The sequence below is a fragment of the Vombatus ursinus genome, unplaced genomic scaffold (assembly GCF_900497805.2).
Source record: "Vombatus ursinus unplaced genomic scaffold, bare-nosed wombat genome assembly UNPS02004577.1, whole genome shotgun sequence".
Lineage (NCBI taxonomy): Eukaryota > Metazoa > Chordata > Mammalia > Diprotodontia > Vombatidae > Vombatus > Vombatus ursinus.
In genome coordinates, this window is record NW_020944355.1 from 2,429,934 (window position 1) to 2,444,326 (window position 14,393).

At 43.4% G+C, this 14,393-nt stretch overlaps 1 protein-coding gene and 1 pseudogene across 1 annotated transcript in view; both read right to left on the minus strand.

Annotated features, from left to right (window-relative positions):
• DIAPH2 (diaphanous related formin 2) overlaps positions 1–14,393 on the minus strand; it is a 770,217-nt gene that overhangs the window by 70,139 nt on the left and 685,685 nt on the right. The window lies entirely within an intron of this gene.
• Positions 8,452–10,137, minus strand: LOC114024969 (annotated as a pseudogene).

The following is a 14,393-nucleotide window of genomic DNA, read 5'->3' on the forward strand; positions in this document are numbered from 1 at the left end:
CCCTGCCTAGGCCTGGAGCCAGGAGACACGAGTTTGCCTCCTGACTGACACCCAGAAGTTTTGTGGCCATGGGCAAGTCACTGAACCTTGCTGGGCCTTAGTTTCCTCATTCATAAAAAAGGGACAATAAAACTCAGGCTGCTTGCCTCAAAAGGGTTTTAGTAAACCTTTAAGAGCTTTATCAATGGGGGCAGTTGTTATTATTAGCATCAGTACAACTGGAGATGAGAGTGTTAGGGAAGCCTGTGCTTTTCCCTACAGTGTCCTGGATTAGGAGACTTGTATTCTAGCTCCAATGTGCCACCAGCTAGACCTAGAGGCCACCAGCTGGCGTGGGTGAATGGTCAATTTGCTTAGTACTTCTAAGCCTTATTATCTGTAACTAGGGAGCCTAGGTCATAGGGTCTCAGATTTCAAGTTGGACAGGACCATTGAAATCATCTAGTCTGACATCCTCATTTTATAAATGATGAAACTGAGGATAAGAAGAGACTTGTTCACAGGACACAGAGGTGCTCAGTTGGACGAGCTGGGATCGAACCCAGGCCATGGCACTGCCCAGCATGGATTTTCTTCACCACTGCTCATCAGCTGATCTCTGAGGCTCTGGCTAGCTCTAAAACCCTGAGATTCTAAGATTTGTATCGCTGCAAGCAAAATGAATGAATTCACCTTAACTATTATAATTCTTAAAGCAATGCGAGACACTGAAGTCCTCATATACTTAAGGAGATCTTGTCTTGGAAGCATCTTTTATCAAATCACTTGTCCATTAGGGCATATGTATGTGTATGGGTTTACATATGTATATGCATATGCACACGTATATGTATATGTATATGCGTTTATGGGTGTGGGTGTGCGTCCTCAAAAGGCAGAACCAGGCTATCTTGTCCCTGCATGCTCCCTTTGCTTCTCTTCATTTCTTTCTTCCTTGAAAAGCCCTAGGAAGAAAAGCATCAGTTCACACATCCTTAGATTCCCAAGACCCCACACCCCAAATGATTTTGTAGTGTTTGGTACCTAGGCCCCCAATCCTTATTAAAGTCCACTGCAGCCACACAATTACTGCTCTGTTCTCACAGTAAATCTGCGTACTTCAAAGGAGGTTGCTACTTAAGATGGAGAGCAAATCGCTGTTATGTTTTAGTAAAACAAATAAAAAATGAGATGTTTGGTCACGAGGCAGAAATGAGGACTCTGAAAGTAGATTCCATTCACTTGTGGAAGAAAAATACTGATTAAGCATAAAGAGTCTGTAGAAACCAAGAGAAAAGAATCCCTATTTCTCTAGGATGAATAACAATGTGGCATCATAGAAAGAGCAATCATCTTCGAAGATGAAGATCTGAGTTCAAGTCTTAGTTCTCAGGAGCACTAGTTGTGTCCCCTTGTACAAGTCACCTGACTGTTCTGTGCCAATTACAACCTAGGATATCGTTATCATCGTCTTACAAGACAAAAACGATCTCTTTTTCCTCTGAGCTCCCTTCCACAGAACCTTGTAGCTCTGTTACTGCAAATTTCTACCTTAGAATTGAGGGTTAGGGTTAGACACTTTACTTTTGCACAGGACTTATCACTTAAGTGAAATGTAAGCTCCATGAGGGTAGGCACCTTGTTTCATTTTTTTTTAACCCTTCTTCTCCTTCCTAGCCACAATGCCTAGCAGAATGCCGTGCACACAGCAGGAAATCAATAAATGTTTGTTGAATGAATTGCATCACACACTGTTATTCAGGATGACTTTACACCAATTAGACGGAAGCCAGGGTCATCATAAAGTTTCATTAGGGAAATCCATATGAACGTGAAGGAGAACTAATAATATGGCTAGTCTATCAATATCTATAGCTGAATAGGCACTGCAGTTAGAAAATGAGTACGAACCCACAAGTGAGTAAGATCAGAGAGCGTACGCTAGAGATCAGGTTGGATCATATGAAGAGAATGTGGACAGTGTTTCTAATGAATCTAAGCTGCTTGCAGAAGGCCAAGGCTCTCTCGGTGATCTTACATGGCTACGAACATTTCAAAGGACCACTAGTGCCAGTAACCCAAAGGGCAGTGCAACAACATTTGGTGGGCACAAGGTCAGTACAGCCAGCACATTATCAAAAATGACTAGTGCTAGAAGACTGGCATAGAAGACATGAGATGGAATGTACACGAGAGAAGAAGAGAAGCCAATCATGTAGGGAGAATGAATTGCTAAGGCCACTGCTGAAAACCAGACAAAGGATCCATTAAGTGGGGCTTCTCCGGAGGATTTATGGGAAGCCTCAGCTAAGAACCTCAGAGCATGAGAAGCCATGGAGGGGCTGCGAGGGAGAGCAGTGTAGGGAATACACAGACTAGAGAAATCATCAATCCATCAGAGTCAACAACAAAGAATGAATTACAGACCAAGCCTGATTTTAGTTGCTTTCTGGGCTCGTTAGATGGAAGGAAATCCTATTTTCAACACAGTTGTGCTTCCTTCCCATGCATTTGAACTGCCCTGGAGGGGGTGTTTGAGGAATACTCAACAGACCACTTCACCTACAGCACAGGGTGCCTGAAGGAAATGAACAGGAGATAAGGCAGGTCCATCTGTAAGGAGCAGAAGGCAGAGGGCCTTATGTGACAGAGAAAGAGTCTGGGCTTTATTCTGAAGATTTCTGAGCAGGGAAATGACACGATCAAGGGCGATTACTCTGTCAGTGGTGTGTATGGGAGAAAGGAAGAACAATATGTGGGCAGCAGGCAGACCAGGGAGGAGGTGACTGTAAAGTGACAAATAATAAGGGCCCCAATGAGGGTAGTTAGTGGCAATGGGAATAGAAAGGAGGAGGGTGATGCAAGAGGCATTTAGAGGGAAAATGAGCATGATTTAATGATTCTGTAGCCTAGAGGCTGGCACAAGAGAGTGATGAGTCAAAGATGACTCATCCAGGTTTGTAGTCTGGAGAAGTAAAAAGATGGTGATGCCAATAACAGTAAGAGAGAATACAGAAGGAAAAACTGGTCTGAAGAAAAGACCAGGGGTCTGGTTTCAAATGTGGTGAGTTGCAGGTCTTACTAGTATGATCAATTAAGTTCTTCCTGTGAAGGTTTTGAATGGAAATATGCACCAAGTTAATATCTAAAAGTGCTGCTTTCAATTCAACGTTAACGATGTTCTTTCTAACTATCTAGAACTGTGCGAAGTGCCAGGGGCATGATCATGAAAAAGACAGTCTCTGCCTTTGTTATTCGTGTTGTTCATTATAATAACGCCCTGAGGTTTACAAAGGAAGGACTACTACTGTCAGTCAGACTGGACTGCCTTCTAAGAGCATCGGTATTGGACTCAGAAAAGCCTGCTCCAAACCTGCCTACTGCTCACCCTGCCCAGACTCACGTGCTGCTCCATTCTTGTTGGAACTGTGACCTTGGGGATTAAAGAATTAGTACAACCCTCAGCATTTATTATATGTTGATATGTGTATATACATATATGCATTATATATATATATATAAAATATATGCATAGATAATACTGTATATTATATCATTTTTGGCAGCTAGGTGGCACAGTAGATAGAATACTGGACCTGGAGTCAGGAAAACCTGAATTCAAATCCAGCCTCAGACACTAAACTAGCTGTGTGATCCTGGCCAAGTCACTTGACCCTGTTTGCCCCAGTTTGTCATCTGTCAAATGAGCTGGAGAAGGAAATGGCAAAGCACTCCAGGATCTTTACCAAGAAAACCCCAAATAGGCTCATGGAGAGCTGGGCATGACTGAACAACAACATGTTATATCATTTACATATAATTATATTAATCATGTTGTTAAACCTCAACAGATCAACTCAATAATCATTCATAATGACATCTGGAAAGGGAGAGCAAATGTGGCTCTCGATTAAATTTCTGCTTCTAAAATTCACAGGGCAAGCAAAGAGTGGCGGTGACAACGGGCAGAGCTGAACTCGCTGTCACTGATCAGTAGTTTTCTCGATGGTGCTTTGGTGGGGAGGAGGAGAAAATTTTTTACATTTGCACCTTATGCTTACAATGGGGGGGAAGAACCCCTGTAGGTCAGCTATAAAACTTGAGTAAAAATCATGGTATTTACTTTAATCACTTATTTTAAAAGTAGGTCTTTTTGTACCTCATATTTCCTAATTCCAACATTTAATGATGATTAATTGTAAAGGACACATGTAAGACAATAATGCAGCTAAATGATGCATTTGTAATTCATGTGAAACAACATAATTAGTTCTCCACGGGTTCATCGATATATTATTCTACTAAACAGAATACTTGAAGGTCCCACTTGAGTTTTAAATGCAATATGAAGCCTTTATTTTAAGCATGGCTTCCTCTGTGTAATATTCTCATAATTATTTTCCAGCAACAAGAAATATTAGGTTGATTATTTTTATTCTAGCTGTTATCCTATCATGCTGTGAAGAAAGCAAATGCATGAATTCATTTATTTCAATACAAAAGTGAAGTATGGTCTGCACTAGTTTAAAATAAGTAGAATAAACAAGCAGGATAAAGAGAAGGGTTCAAAGGTGAGAAACCTCATCAGGAAAGGATGAATTGCAAATATTAAATAAGAAGAACGTTAGCAGAATGTAGTAAACATTTTGTTCCTTCCAAAAAGCAACACACATACTGGAAGAGCAAAACCTCCAAAGTTCTGAGCAACGGATTAACAAAGAGAAGTCCATTTTCCTCAGTTCAGAATTTTCTTTTTTTACTGAAGACAAGCTACCATTTTCTAAGCTGTAGCCTCATTCTAGTATATAGAAACAACAACAACAACAACAACAATATGCAGAAAACAAACTCCCCAGCATGTATCTGTCTCTGAAGAAATAACTCTGTTGCAGGCACGTAAGGCTGGACTTGAAGTAATGCTTCAGGATGGCCCCTCACCGGAAGCCTCTTTAGGAGGCTTCTACCTGGCTTCAGCCCTCTGGCCCAGCATAATGGCTATTTCTGGCCAATCTACATCCTACAAAACACACAATGCTCTCAGAAAAAGAGGCTGAGGCCACGAACCCAACTTCCCACATAAACATCTTGCAGTCAGTGTCAACAGTTTATTGAGGAACTCTGTGGCCACAAAGAAGAAGACTCATGTGTGGCCTGGCACACTTGGCACTGCTTGACACAGCAACCATATAAGGACTGAGTTCATATAAACAATGCCCACAGGAGAAAGCATCAGAGGCATCAAAGGTACCCAGAGCAGGGCTGCAGGAGGGGTGGTCCAAAGGAGTCTCCAGGTGTGCAAAGGTAGCAAAGCGATGAAACTAGAGCTACCAAAAAAGAGCCCAAGCCCCAGGAATGCCCACCCCTAAGTTCAATTGGCACGAGAACTACTTACTGGCTGGCGAGTGGGAGCCCACAAAGGCTTCATCAGTATGGTGTGGATGTAAATGACCACATCTGGCTCAGCTTGCAGAAGGTGTCTCCTTGCTTAAGACCAGCTCTGTCTCCTTGTTGTGGGCTTCACACTAAGAGAGTTCCAGTTTGTAGCAGGAAAGTACGCGCAGCAAGAGCCCAAACAGGGGGAAAAGCCTCTGTGAGTGATGTCGTTTTTCTCCCTCCATAGGCACAGAGATTACGGAAACAATCCCTGCATTGCAGGGGGGCTGAACATACAATTATTCTCTACTTAACCAATAATAAAAGATCCCCTTCAGAAAGTTTTGCTTGTGAAACACAAATTCCTAGTGTTCCTACTGGTGGAGAGCAAGGTGAATTTGCTCAGTGGGTCCTGCTCCAAAACCAAAACAAGCTCTGCCTTTTTACAACCTGTATTTGCCCACTGTGGCTGTGACTCGTGAAATACTGTGATCTAAGAGGAACCCAAAGGCAACATAAACACATATGGCTGCACTGGGATCCCCCACATCTGACACACAGCAGGTGCTTAATACTTGATTGACTGACTGATTAATGGTGGAATTTAAGGAGGCTGCAACATGCTATACCACATGACTTGGATGCAAAAAGAAGAACAGAAGATGTCATTTTCTGCCTCGGACATTACTACCCCTCCCATCCTCCACAATCCAGCCAAACTGGCATTCTCTCTGTTCTTCACTCATAGCACTTCATCTCCCATCTCTGTGCCTTTGTACTGGCTGTCCCTCTGCACCTCTGACTCCCAGAATCCGTTTCCTCTTTACAGATGCAGTTCAAGTACCACTTTTTACATGAAGCCTTTCCTGATCCTCTCAATTGCTAATGCCCCTCCCTCCCTATTGTGTGTAAGTGCATGCCTCTGTGTGTGTGTGTGTGTGTGTGTGTCTGTGTGTGTGTGTGTGTGTGTGTGTGTATGTGAGACACTCCTCAGTCTCCTTTCCTGGATCACCAATCACTATCTATATCACTCTCTCTAACTGTGGTTATACCCTAAGGTTCTCTCCTTTTTCTGTCTATACTGTCTCACTAGGTGATATCAGGAACTCATGTGAATGTAATTATCATTTCCAGGAAGATGACTCCTTTTTGGATATCCAGCTCATTTCCTGCTGAAACTATAATCATGTCACCAACTCCCTACTGGATTTTAACTGGATGATGCACAGGAATCTCAAACTCATCATATCCAAGACAGAGCTTACAGTCCCTCTCTCCACCCCCCCCCCCCCGCAAACTTTCCTATCACCAACAAGGGTGCAACCAGCCTTCCAATCTTCCAGGCTCACGACCTCCATGTTACCCTTCATTTCTTACTCTTACTCTCACCCCATAGCCAATTACTTGCCATATCTCACTGTTTTTATCTTTAGATCTCTCGCACAAATTCCCTTCTCTCTACCCACTCTAGTTCAGGCCCTCATACTTCTCATCTGGAATATTTTTCCACCCTCCTCTCCCCTATTCCAATTCACTCTCCACAGAGCTAGAGTGATATTGCTTAACTGCAGGTCTGCCCCTATCACTACCCCCTACTCAATAAACCTGCCCTGGGCAAGTCACTTAGCCTTCCTCTGCTCAGTTTCCTCATGTGTAAAATGAGAATCCTGATAGCATTTACCTCCCAGGGTTGTTATGGGGAAATAAAGTGATAAAATGTCTGTAAAGTTCTTTGCAAACCTTAAAGTACTATGCAATTTTGTCATTATTAGTAGTACCACCTTTGTGATCAAATAGAAACTCCTCTGTATGGCTCTTCACAAATATTACATCACAATCTGGCTTCAACCTACCTTTCTGACCTTGTGATACACGACTCCTCTTTCTAAACTCTGCGGTATAGCTAGACTCACATTTATGTATGCTTTACCAATTATTTTCCTCACGAGCATCAATTAGGCATTGTAATATTATTACCATTTCACTGATAAGAAACTGAGACTTTTAGAGGTTGTTACTCTCCCAGTCAATGAGTCAATAAGCAGAAGGCTCCCATTCCAGACTAACTCGCTTTCCCCTTTTTGGACAGGAGATGAGGAGACCGCTTGCAAGTAGTTTACCAAGATTTTAGCAAAACATTTTTTGTTTTTGAAAAAAAAATTACTTTGGAGGATTCATTTTTTTTCAAAAGTTGAAGACAGTCACAGAAAGAAGATTAGAGCCCCAGGACACTTAATAATTTCATTTTACAGATCAGCGTTGTCATAGACGCCTTCTCTTTCTGTACTGTGCAGTGTGAGACTCACGTTAAAACAGGATATATACCAACAGCCTTCCTCATAACAATTCTGAGTTCGACACTCTAATATTCTCCCCATTTGACAGATAAGACCCAGACTTTTAGAGGCTGTTATTTGTCCATCCCGAGTCAGTACAGAGAAGGCTTGCAGCATTCACATGCTTGCGCCCACACATTTCCTGCCCCCCCCTTTCTTTTTTAACAGGATTACTAACCCAGTGGCTGAGGAGGAGTTTACCAGGATTTTAACTAAGCTTTTGTTTCTGAAAAAAATTTCTTTTGGTACTGAAATTATATTGCACTCTTCCAAAAGACGAAGACACAGGAATGATTCGCTCAAAGACCAGACTTCTAAGAAACTTCTGAGTTCACTTTAGAGTCTAGTTTTGTCATACATCATTCTTCATTCTATACAATACAGTAAGACTCACATTTATATACAATTTACCAATAGCTTTCCTCACAATTCTGAGTTAGAGATTGTAATATTCTCCCCATCTGACAGATAAGAAACAGAATTTTGGAGGCTGTTACTTGCCCACAGTCACAGTCAGTAAGTAGAAGGCTGACATTTTGAATTAAATCCCTCCCCTTTTATGAGGATTACTAAACTAGTGAATGTTACAGGTAGTTTATTAACATCTCAGCAAAGCATTTTTGTTGGTGTTTTGTTTTGTTTTGTTTTAGAACAAAAAAGTTCATTTTCATAAAGAATACTTTTTCATTCTATCCAAAGTTGAAAACAATCACAGAGATGGCTAGCCCAAAGATGAGATCTTCAGGAACCTTGTAACTTCATGTCACAGTCTGTCAGTTCTTGTCAGGCCCTGGATATGTTGGGGAGGGATATGATATTCTTCAAGCAGGAGCCAGTTCAGATGACTGATCTGACTGCCCTGGATCTGGACCTGAACAGCAGTCCGGGTCCCAGGGACTGGTTGACAGTGGCACTGGCCTGGCCATGTTGCTGAAGGACAGCAGCCACAGAATACGGATCAGGACTATAGAACTCCAGGTTCCGATCTGAGTCACTTTTTATTGAATGCTCTGTGTGCTAGTGTGATGTCAATGGGATAGATTTTTCCTTTCTTCACAACAGGCTCTTGTCCATAAAAAGTCACTTGATAGGCAGGTTGCAGTCTCCCCAGACATCTTACAAAGAGATTATCCCATGGAAGCTTCACTACCATGCACTGCTCAGTTTTCTCCAGAAGGCAGTTACACAAGGTGGGATCCGACTTAACCAAGTCTTTGTTGTCTGCATCAACCAGCATGTTTTCCTGTGCGGAGACCATGACGATTGTACAGATGTCACCGGCAGAGACGGCGCTCCCTTTCTTGTAGCCAGATTCCTTGAAGAGATGTCATGCTGGCTGGGATACAGTAGAGGGGTTTGATCTCTGGAACATAATAGGATTGTTTTTTCATAACCTTCTGGACAATCTGAGCCACTAAAGATGGCTCAGGCACAATACAAGAGGTGATACTGAGGTGCTTCCAGTCCACAGCCACGATGCTCTCCACGCCTTTGCTCAGCTCCTTCACCTGCAGGATCCACTGCTTCATCATTCGGTGCAGGAACTTGGAGAGCTTTTTGTAGCCTGACTTAACACCCAGCTGTTGCCCTTTGGGGCAGCAGGAGAACATGTAGCTACCCAGAAAATTGCTAGTGAGCAAAGGGAGGTCAGCCTTGGTGATCCAGCTCTTCAGGGCATGGAAGAAACATTTCTGCAACAGCTCATCCATTGACTCTGGAAGGGTCTTGTTGTGAGCAGTGTCCTGACCCAACTCTGCCACACTAGAGTTCTCCTGGTCTTCTATAGGGGGCTTTTCTTGACCTTCCCTGATCTCTTTATCATCTTCCATGTCTCCCTGATCAACAGGATCTACCTGTAACTGGCCTCTCCTCTTTGGTACTATCCCCGAGCTCTGGAGGAAGCTGGTCCAATGGGGCAATGGAGGGTGGGGGTGACTTGTCTCCAGACCGCCACAAGCAGTCAAGGTAGGTGTGGAGCACAGTGAAGCCTCTCTCCCTTCAGGCCAGCAGCCAGCATCTCAGCTGTGGACATATTAGCTATTCCAATCGCAACAGGGGCCCTGCTCCCAACCAAGGTGATAGCACAGAAGTCCCCCTGCTCTACCAAAGGCAGACCACCAGGAGGAACCAGGAGCCCAGGCAACATCAAATCCGCTCCTCCCACTAATTTTGAGAGTACTGGCAGCCATGTTGTGAAGATCGGTAAAAGATCAGGGTTGGCCCACAAAGTGTAAGGGGTTGGGTACAAATTTTTCTCTACTTCAAATAGAATAGTGTTTCTCCCACTCACGTACATGATCACGGTATTTCCTTTGTGGACCTCTTTGCTCCCAGGAATCTGCTCTTGACCAAGGCCAGGCAAAGCAGTAGCCATGTTGGCCCGATGTTTGCAGCTATAGGAGCCCAGGATGGCTTTGTTTGACTTAATGAGAAAATCTCTGGTGAACATGGCCGCATCTGGGGCCTCCCTACCAGGTCTCTGAATATCATCCTTTAATTCAACCACTGCCCAAGCCACCCTTCCATCCTGCTTCCTACACAGGCTATGAAGGAGAGAGATGGGCTTCCAGGTGCTGTAATTTGTACTGAAACTGGAATCAGAAGTCCCCTGATGGCAGGGAATTGTTCACTTTTGTCTTTGTATCCCCAGCACTATCACAGCCTTTGGCACTTAATAAACGATTGGTGAATCTTGAGAGTCAAAATGAATCTTTGAGGCTTTCTAGTTTGACCTATGAACAAGAATCGTCACTGGGCATATCGTGGCTGGGCGAATTTCAGGGAGGGGGAGCCACCCATTCTACCTCTGGAGAGCTTTCATGGTTAGCAAAGTTAACAAACTCAAGCTAGCTCTCAGCATCTTACACCCAGTGCTTTTGATTCCATGGCGAGCTCCTCTCCTCTTTAACATCCCTTCAAGTCCGAGAAGACTTATTAATTATCACGTGCCCCCAAAGTCTGCTCTCCTCCAGACCAAACATTGCGACTTCCCCAAAGCTGAGAAATACACTTACATTACAACAGAGGAGTGAAACTCCTTCCATAATGGATGATAGGTAAGGTGAGCTGATGCATTTAGAGGTATAATTTCTAATGTTACAAGCTCTTTGAGCCCTAGAAAAATACTGCCCGAGTTGGTGTTGCTGTACTGAATAGTCAGCTCATCCTATTCTTTTTAACCAGGAGGCAGTGCTTCACACATATGGAAGAGAGCACAAAGAACAAAGTGCTCTGGCCCAAGCGTGGAAAGGAAGACTTCTTCTCTGCCTTCCTAATTGCCAGTGTCTCACTGTTGGTCTGAACATCCTTACAAAACTGGAAAATGGCAGCTGACCAGCTTTCTCTTTAAGCAATGGCCTTGGCCCTCTCCATCAGCCTCCTTTTTGAAAAGAAGCCTCTGCTGTCAAATGCCTAAAGGAGGAAGGGGGAGCAGAGACTGAATGCCATCAGTTCAGAAAGGTTTAAGGCCTGGCCTGCTTCTGTACTACCTTTCTCTCCAAAGACAAACCGAGCCTGATTAAAATTTGTGTTTTGACAGCTCATGTTTCTTATCTGGTTTTGTTTGGTTCTTTAAATTGATGACAAGGGCGCACAGTTGAGCTGGCAGTCGTGATTAAGAGGTCAGGCACTGAATTCAGTACCTTTCTCTCTTTCCTTTGCCCCCAAATGGCCCTTTGAGCTCCAAAGTTATTCATATCGGCAGGAGGTGGGGTCTAACCGGCCCCTTCCACTCGTTGCACTGGCACTTACTGCTCAAAGTCAAGAAATTCAATGAGTTCAGATAATCCAGGCAGAGAGAGAGGGAGCGAGCGAGCTAGCTAGCAAACAGCTTTGCAGGCTCAGTCATTGTTTTCTTTTTCTACTTCTGAACTATTAATTCCAGGATGAAAACCTTTAAAAATTAAAAGCCTTTTTCCAAAAGGGAATCTTGTTTTGTCCCTGTACAAAAGAGCAGTAGAAAAGGTACTCCCCTCGACAGGGTCCGGGAAAAATCTGATTATTTCCACCACGCTCTCCTATTATTCACCTGTCAGTAAAATATGTCCTCTCATTGTCTCTGTTTGAATGCTTATTTTTATTGCACTGGGGCTATATGGTCATTTTTGTATTTATTACCAAGTTCTTGAGGTCTCTCCTGCCTTTTTTTTTTAAAGCATGTTTTTCTCTTCTTTAAAAAAAAAAACACAAAAAAACTGGGCCACATGCCTCTGAGGAGAAAGCAGTACATTATTTCATTCCCACCTTTTCTTCTTTTTTGGCATCTCTGAGGCCTGCTATGCCCAGAAGTGCTTCCACTCAAGCTGGACCATCACATCAATTATCACAGCAGTCTGCTTTCGGAATATGAATGGCAATGAATGACAACAGGCCAGGCAAACTTTCAGCTTTGATTTGTCATTGGTAATGTAAATCTCCCACCCCCTCCCCCCCTCCCGGTCTGTTTTGTTTTATAGACATTTCTGAAGAGGGAGCAGTTTGGGCCTGGTCAAACTCTCCCCCTGCTGTCGACAGCTGCATGGTATCAAATCCTCGAATAAAAGCTTCACCTTTTTCTAGGCAAAGTCATAGGGAATGATTATTGCCAGAAAAAGTCTTCCTGCTGCCCCCTTGGCCTGCTCATTACTGCAGCTGAAGAGCTGCCTCACTCATTTGTACCAATTCAAACGCCTGGCCCTCATTGTTTTGTGTAGCATGGTGCTCATTTTCCTATTAAGTGCCCAGTGAGGAGAGCTGCTAGAATTTTTGAAACAGGGTTAGAGTCAGGCTGCTTGTTCACAAAGGCTAAGTCTGGTTCTTGGCTTAGGCAAAGGCTGACCAGCTCTCCTAATTCCTGCAAGTGTGAGTATTTACCACCTTCAGTGAGGAAGTTGGTATTATCCACTGGGACCTCAGTAATGGATTGCTCTCATCGTCCCTTTGAACACATACTCTTATAGCCAGTGGTTGAAAAGAAGATGAGTATGACAGTGGGACAGTGATCACAGTTCAATCCATCAACAAGCATTTATTAAACACCTACTATATGCCAGGCAACTTGCAAGGCTCAAGGGATAGAAAGACAAAGATAAAAACACTTGTGGCCCTTACAGAGTTTATATTCCAGCCAGGGAAAATAATATGCACGTAGATACATACATGCAAAATAGATACCATGGGGATGAAGGGAGAGACACTAGAAGCTGTAGAATCAGGCAAATCCTCATAGAAAACAGGGGTTCAACTTTTCTTGGGCCATGGACCCCTTTGGCAGTGTAGTAAAACCTATCAGCCCCTTGTCAGAATAATATCTTTAAATGCATAACAATACTAGACTTACAAAGGAAACCACTTAAGTGGAAATACAGTTATCAAGATTAAAAAAAAAACAAAAACACATACAAAAATGAGTTGACAAACCCCAGGTTAAGAAGCCCTGATGTAGAAGGTGGTACCTGAGCTGGGTCTTGAAGGAAACTAGAGATTCAGAGACGCTGTGACTTCCTCTTCTTAAAGTTTTTCTTTGACTAGCCCAAGATCTCCACTCTGCCCTCTCTGCTCTCACCTCACTGGCCTTCCATCTCAGTCTTGACCCTACAACTCAACCTTAACCAGCTTGCTTTATATGCTGTTCTCTGCCCAGGAATCCCTTGTCCCTTTGACCTGTTACCACTTGGGCCTTGCCAAAGCCAAATGCCATCTGCCTTTGTCACTGACTGCCTCTGAAAAAGTCATACAACAGTACTCAGTTATGGAATCTCAACCTGGCCCTCCCTGTGGAATGCGTGCCAATTCTTTTATTCTTCCCTGCTTGCTATTCTTTCTCTTCTCCCCTCTTTTCTCCTCTCCAAATTCCCTGGCTTCTTCCTTGCTGCCCACAAACCTGTCCCTATCTCCCCCATCCTTGAAAAATCTTCACTAGACTCTGTCATCCTCTAAAGCTTCTCCCTTTCACAGTCTACACTTGTCGTTGCCACGTCTTTCCTTACTGCTAACTTCTCAATTCTCTGTGATGTGATTTTTGATCCCATAACTACAATGAAACTGTTCTCTTCTAGGTTACCAAGAATCTCCTAACTCCTAAGCCCAGCGGAAGTTTCTGAGTCCTTGGGGTCAGTTACTTTCCTCCTTTGGCTTTTTCGACATTGGCTCTCTTTCTACCTGTCTGGCCACTCCTCTTCAGGGTCTCCTAGGCTAGAACCATCTATCCTCCAACCACTAAGCATGGACATCCTCTTAGATTCTGTCTTTGCCTTTCTTCTCTCTCTCTAATCTCTTTGCGATCTCACTGGCACCCTCGACTTTGAAAATCGTATCTATGCAGATGACTCTCCAGTCCAACTCTCCAACCCTAATCTTTCTTCTGAGCTCTATTTAGTCCTGTGTTAGCAACTGTTTGCTGCACATCTCCACCTGGATGTCTAAAAGGCATCTCAATCCTGTCGAGCACTAAGTAGGTGCTTTATAAATACTGTTGAATGACATCCAAAGGAGAACTTATTACCTACGCCCCAAAGGAAATCAATCCCTTCTATAAATTTTTGTTTCTATTGAGGCTGCCACCATCCTTCCAATCACCCATGCACAACTCAGTCATTCTCGTCTTTTCCCTTTCCCTTACCTCCTCCTCCTCAATTGCATCATGTCAATTCTATTTCTGAAGGGGTTTACCGTTGCCCCTTTTCACCAAAAGGAATTTGGCTCCCATTTGTTGACGTTTTGATACGC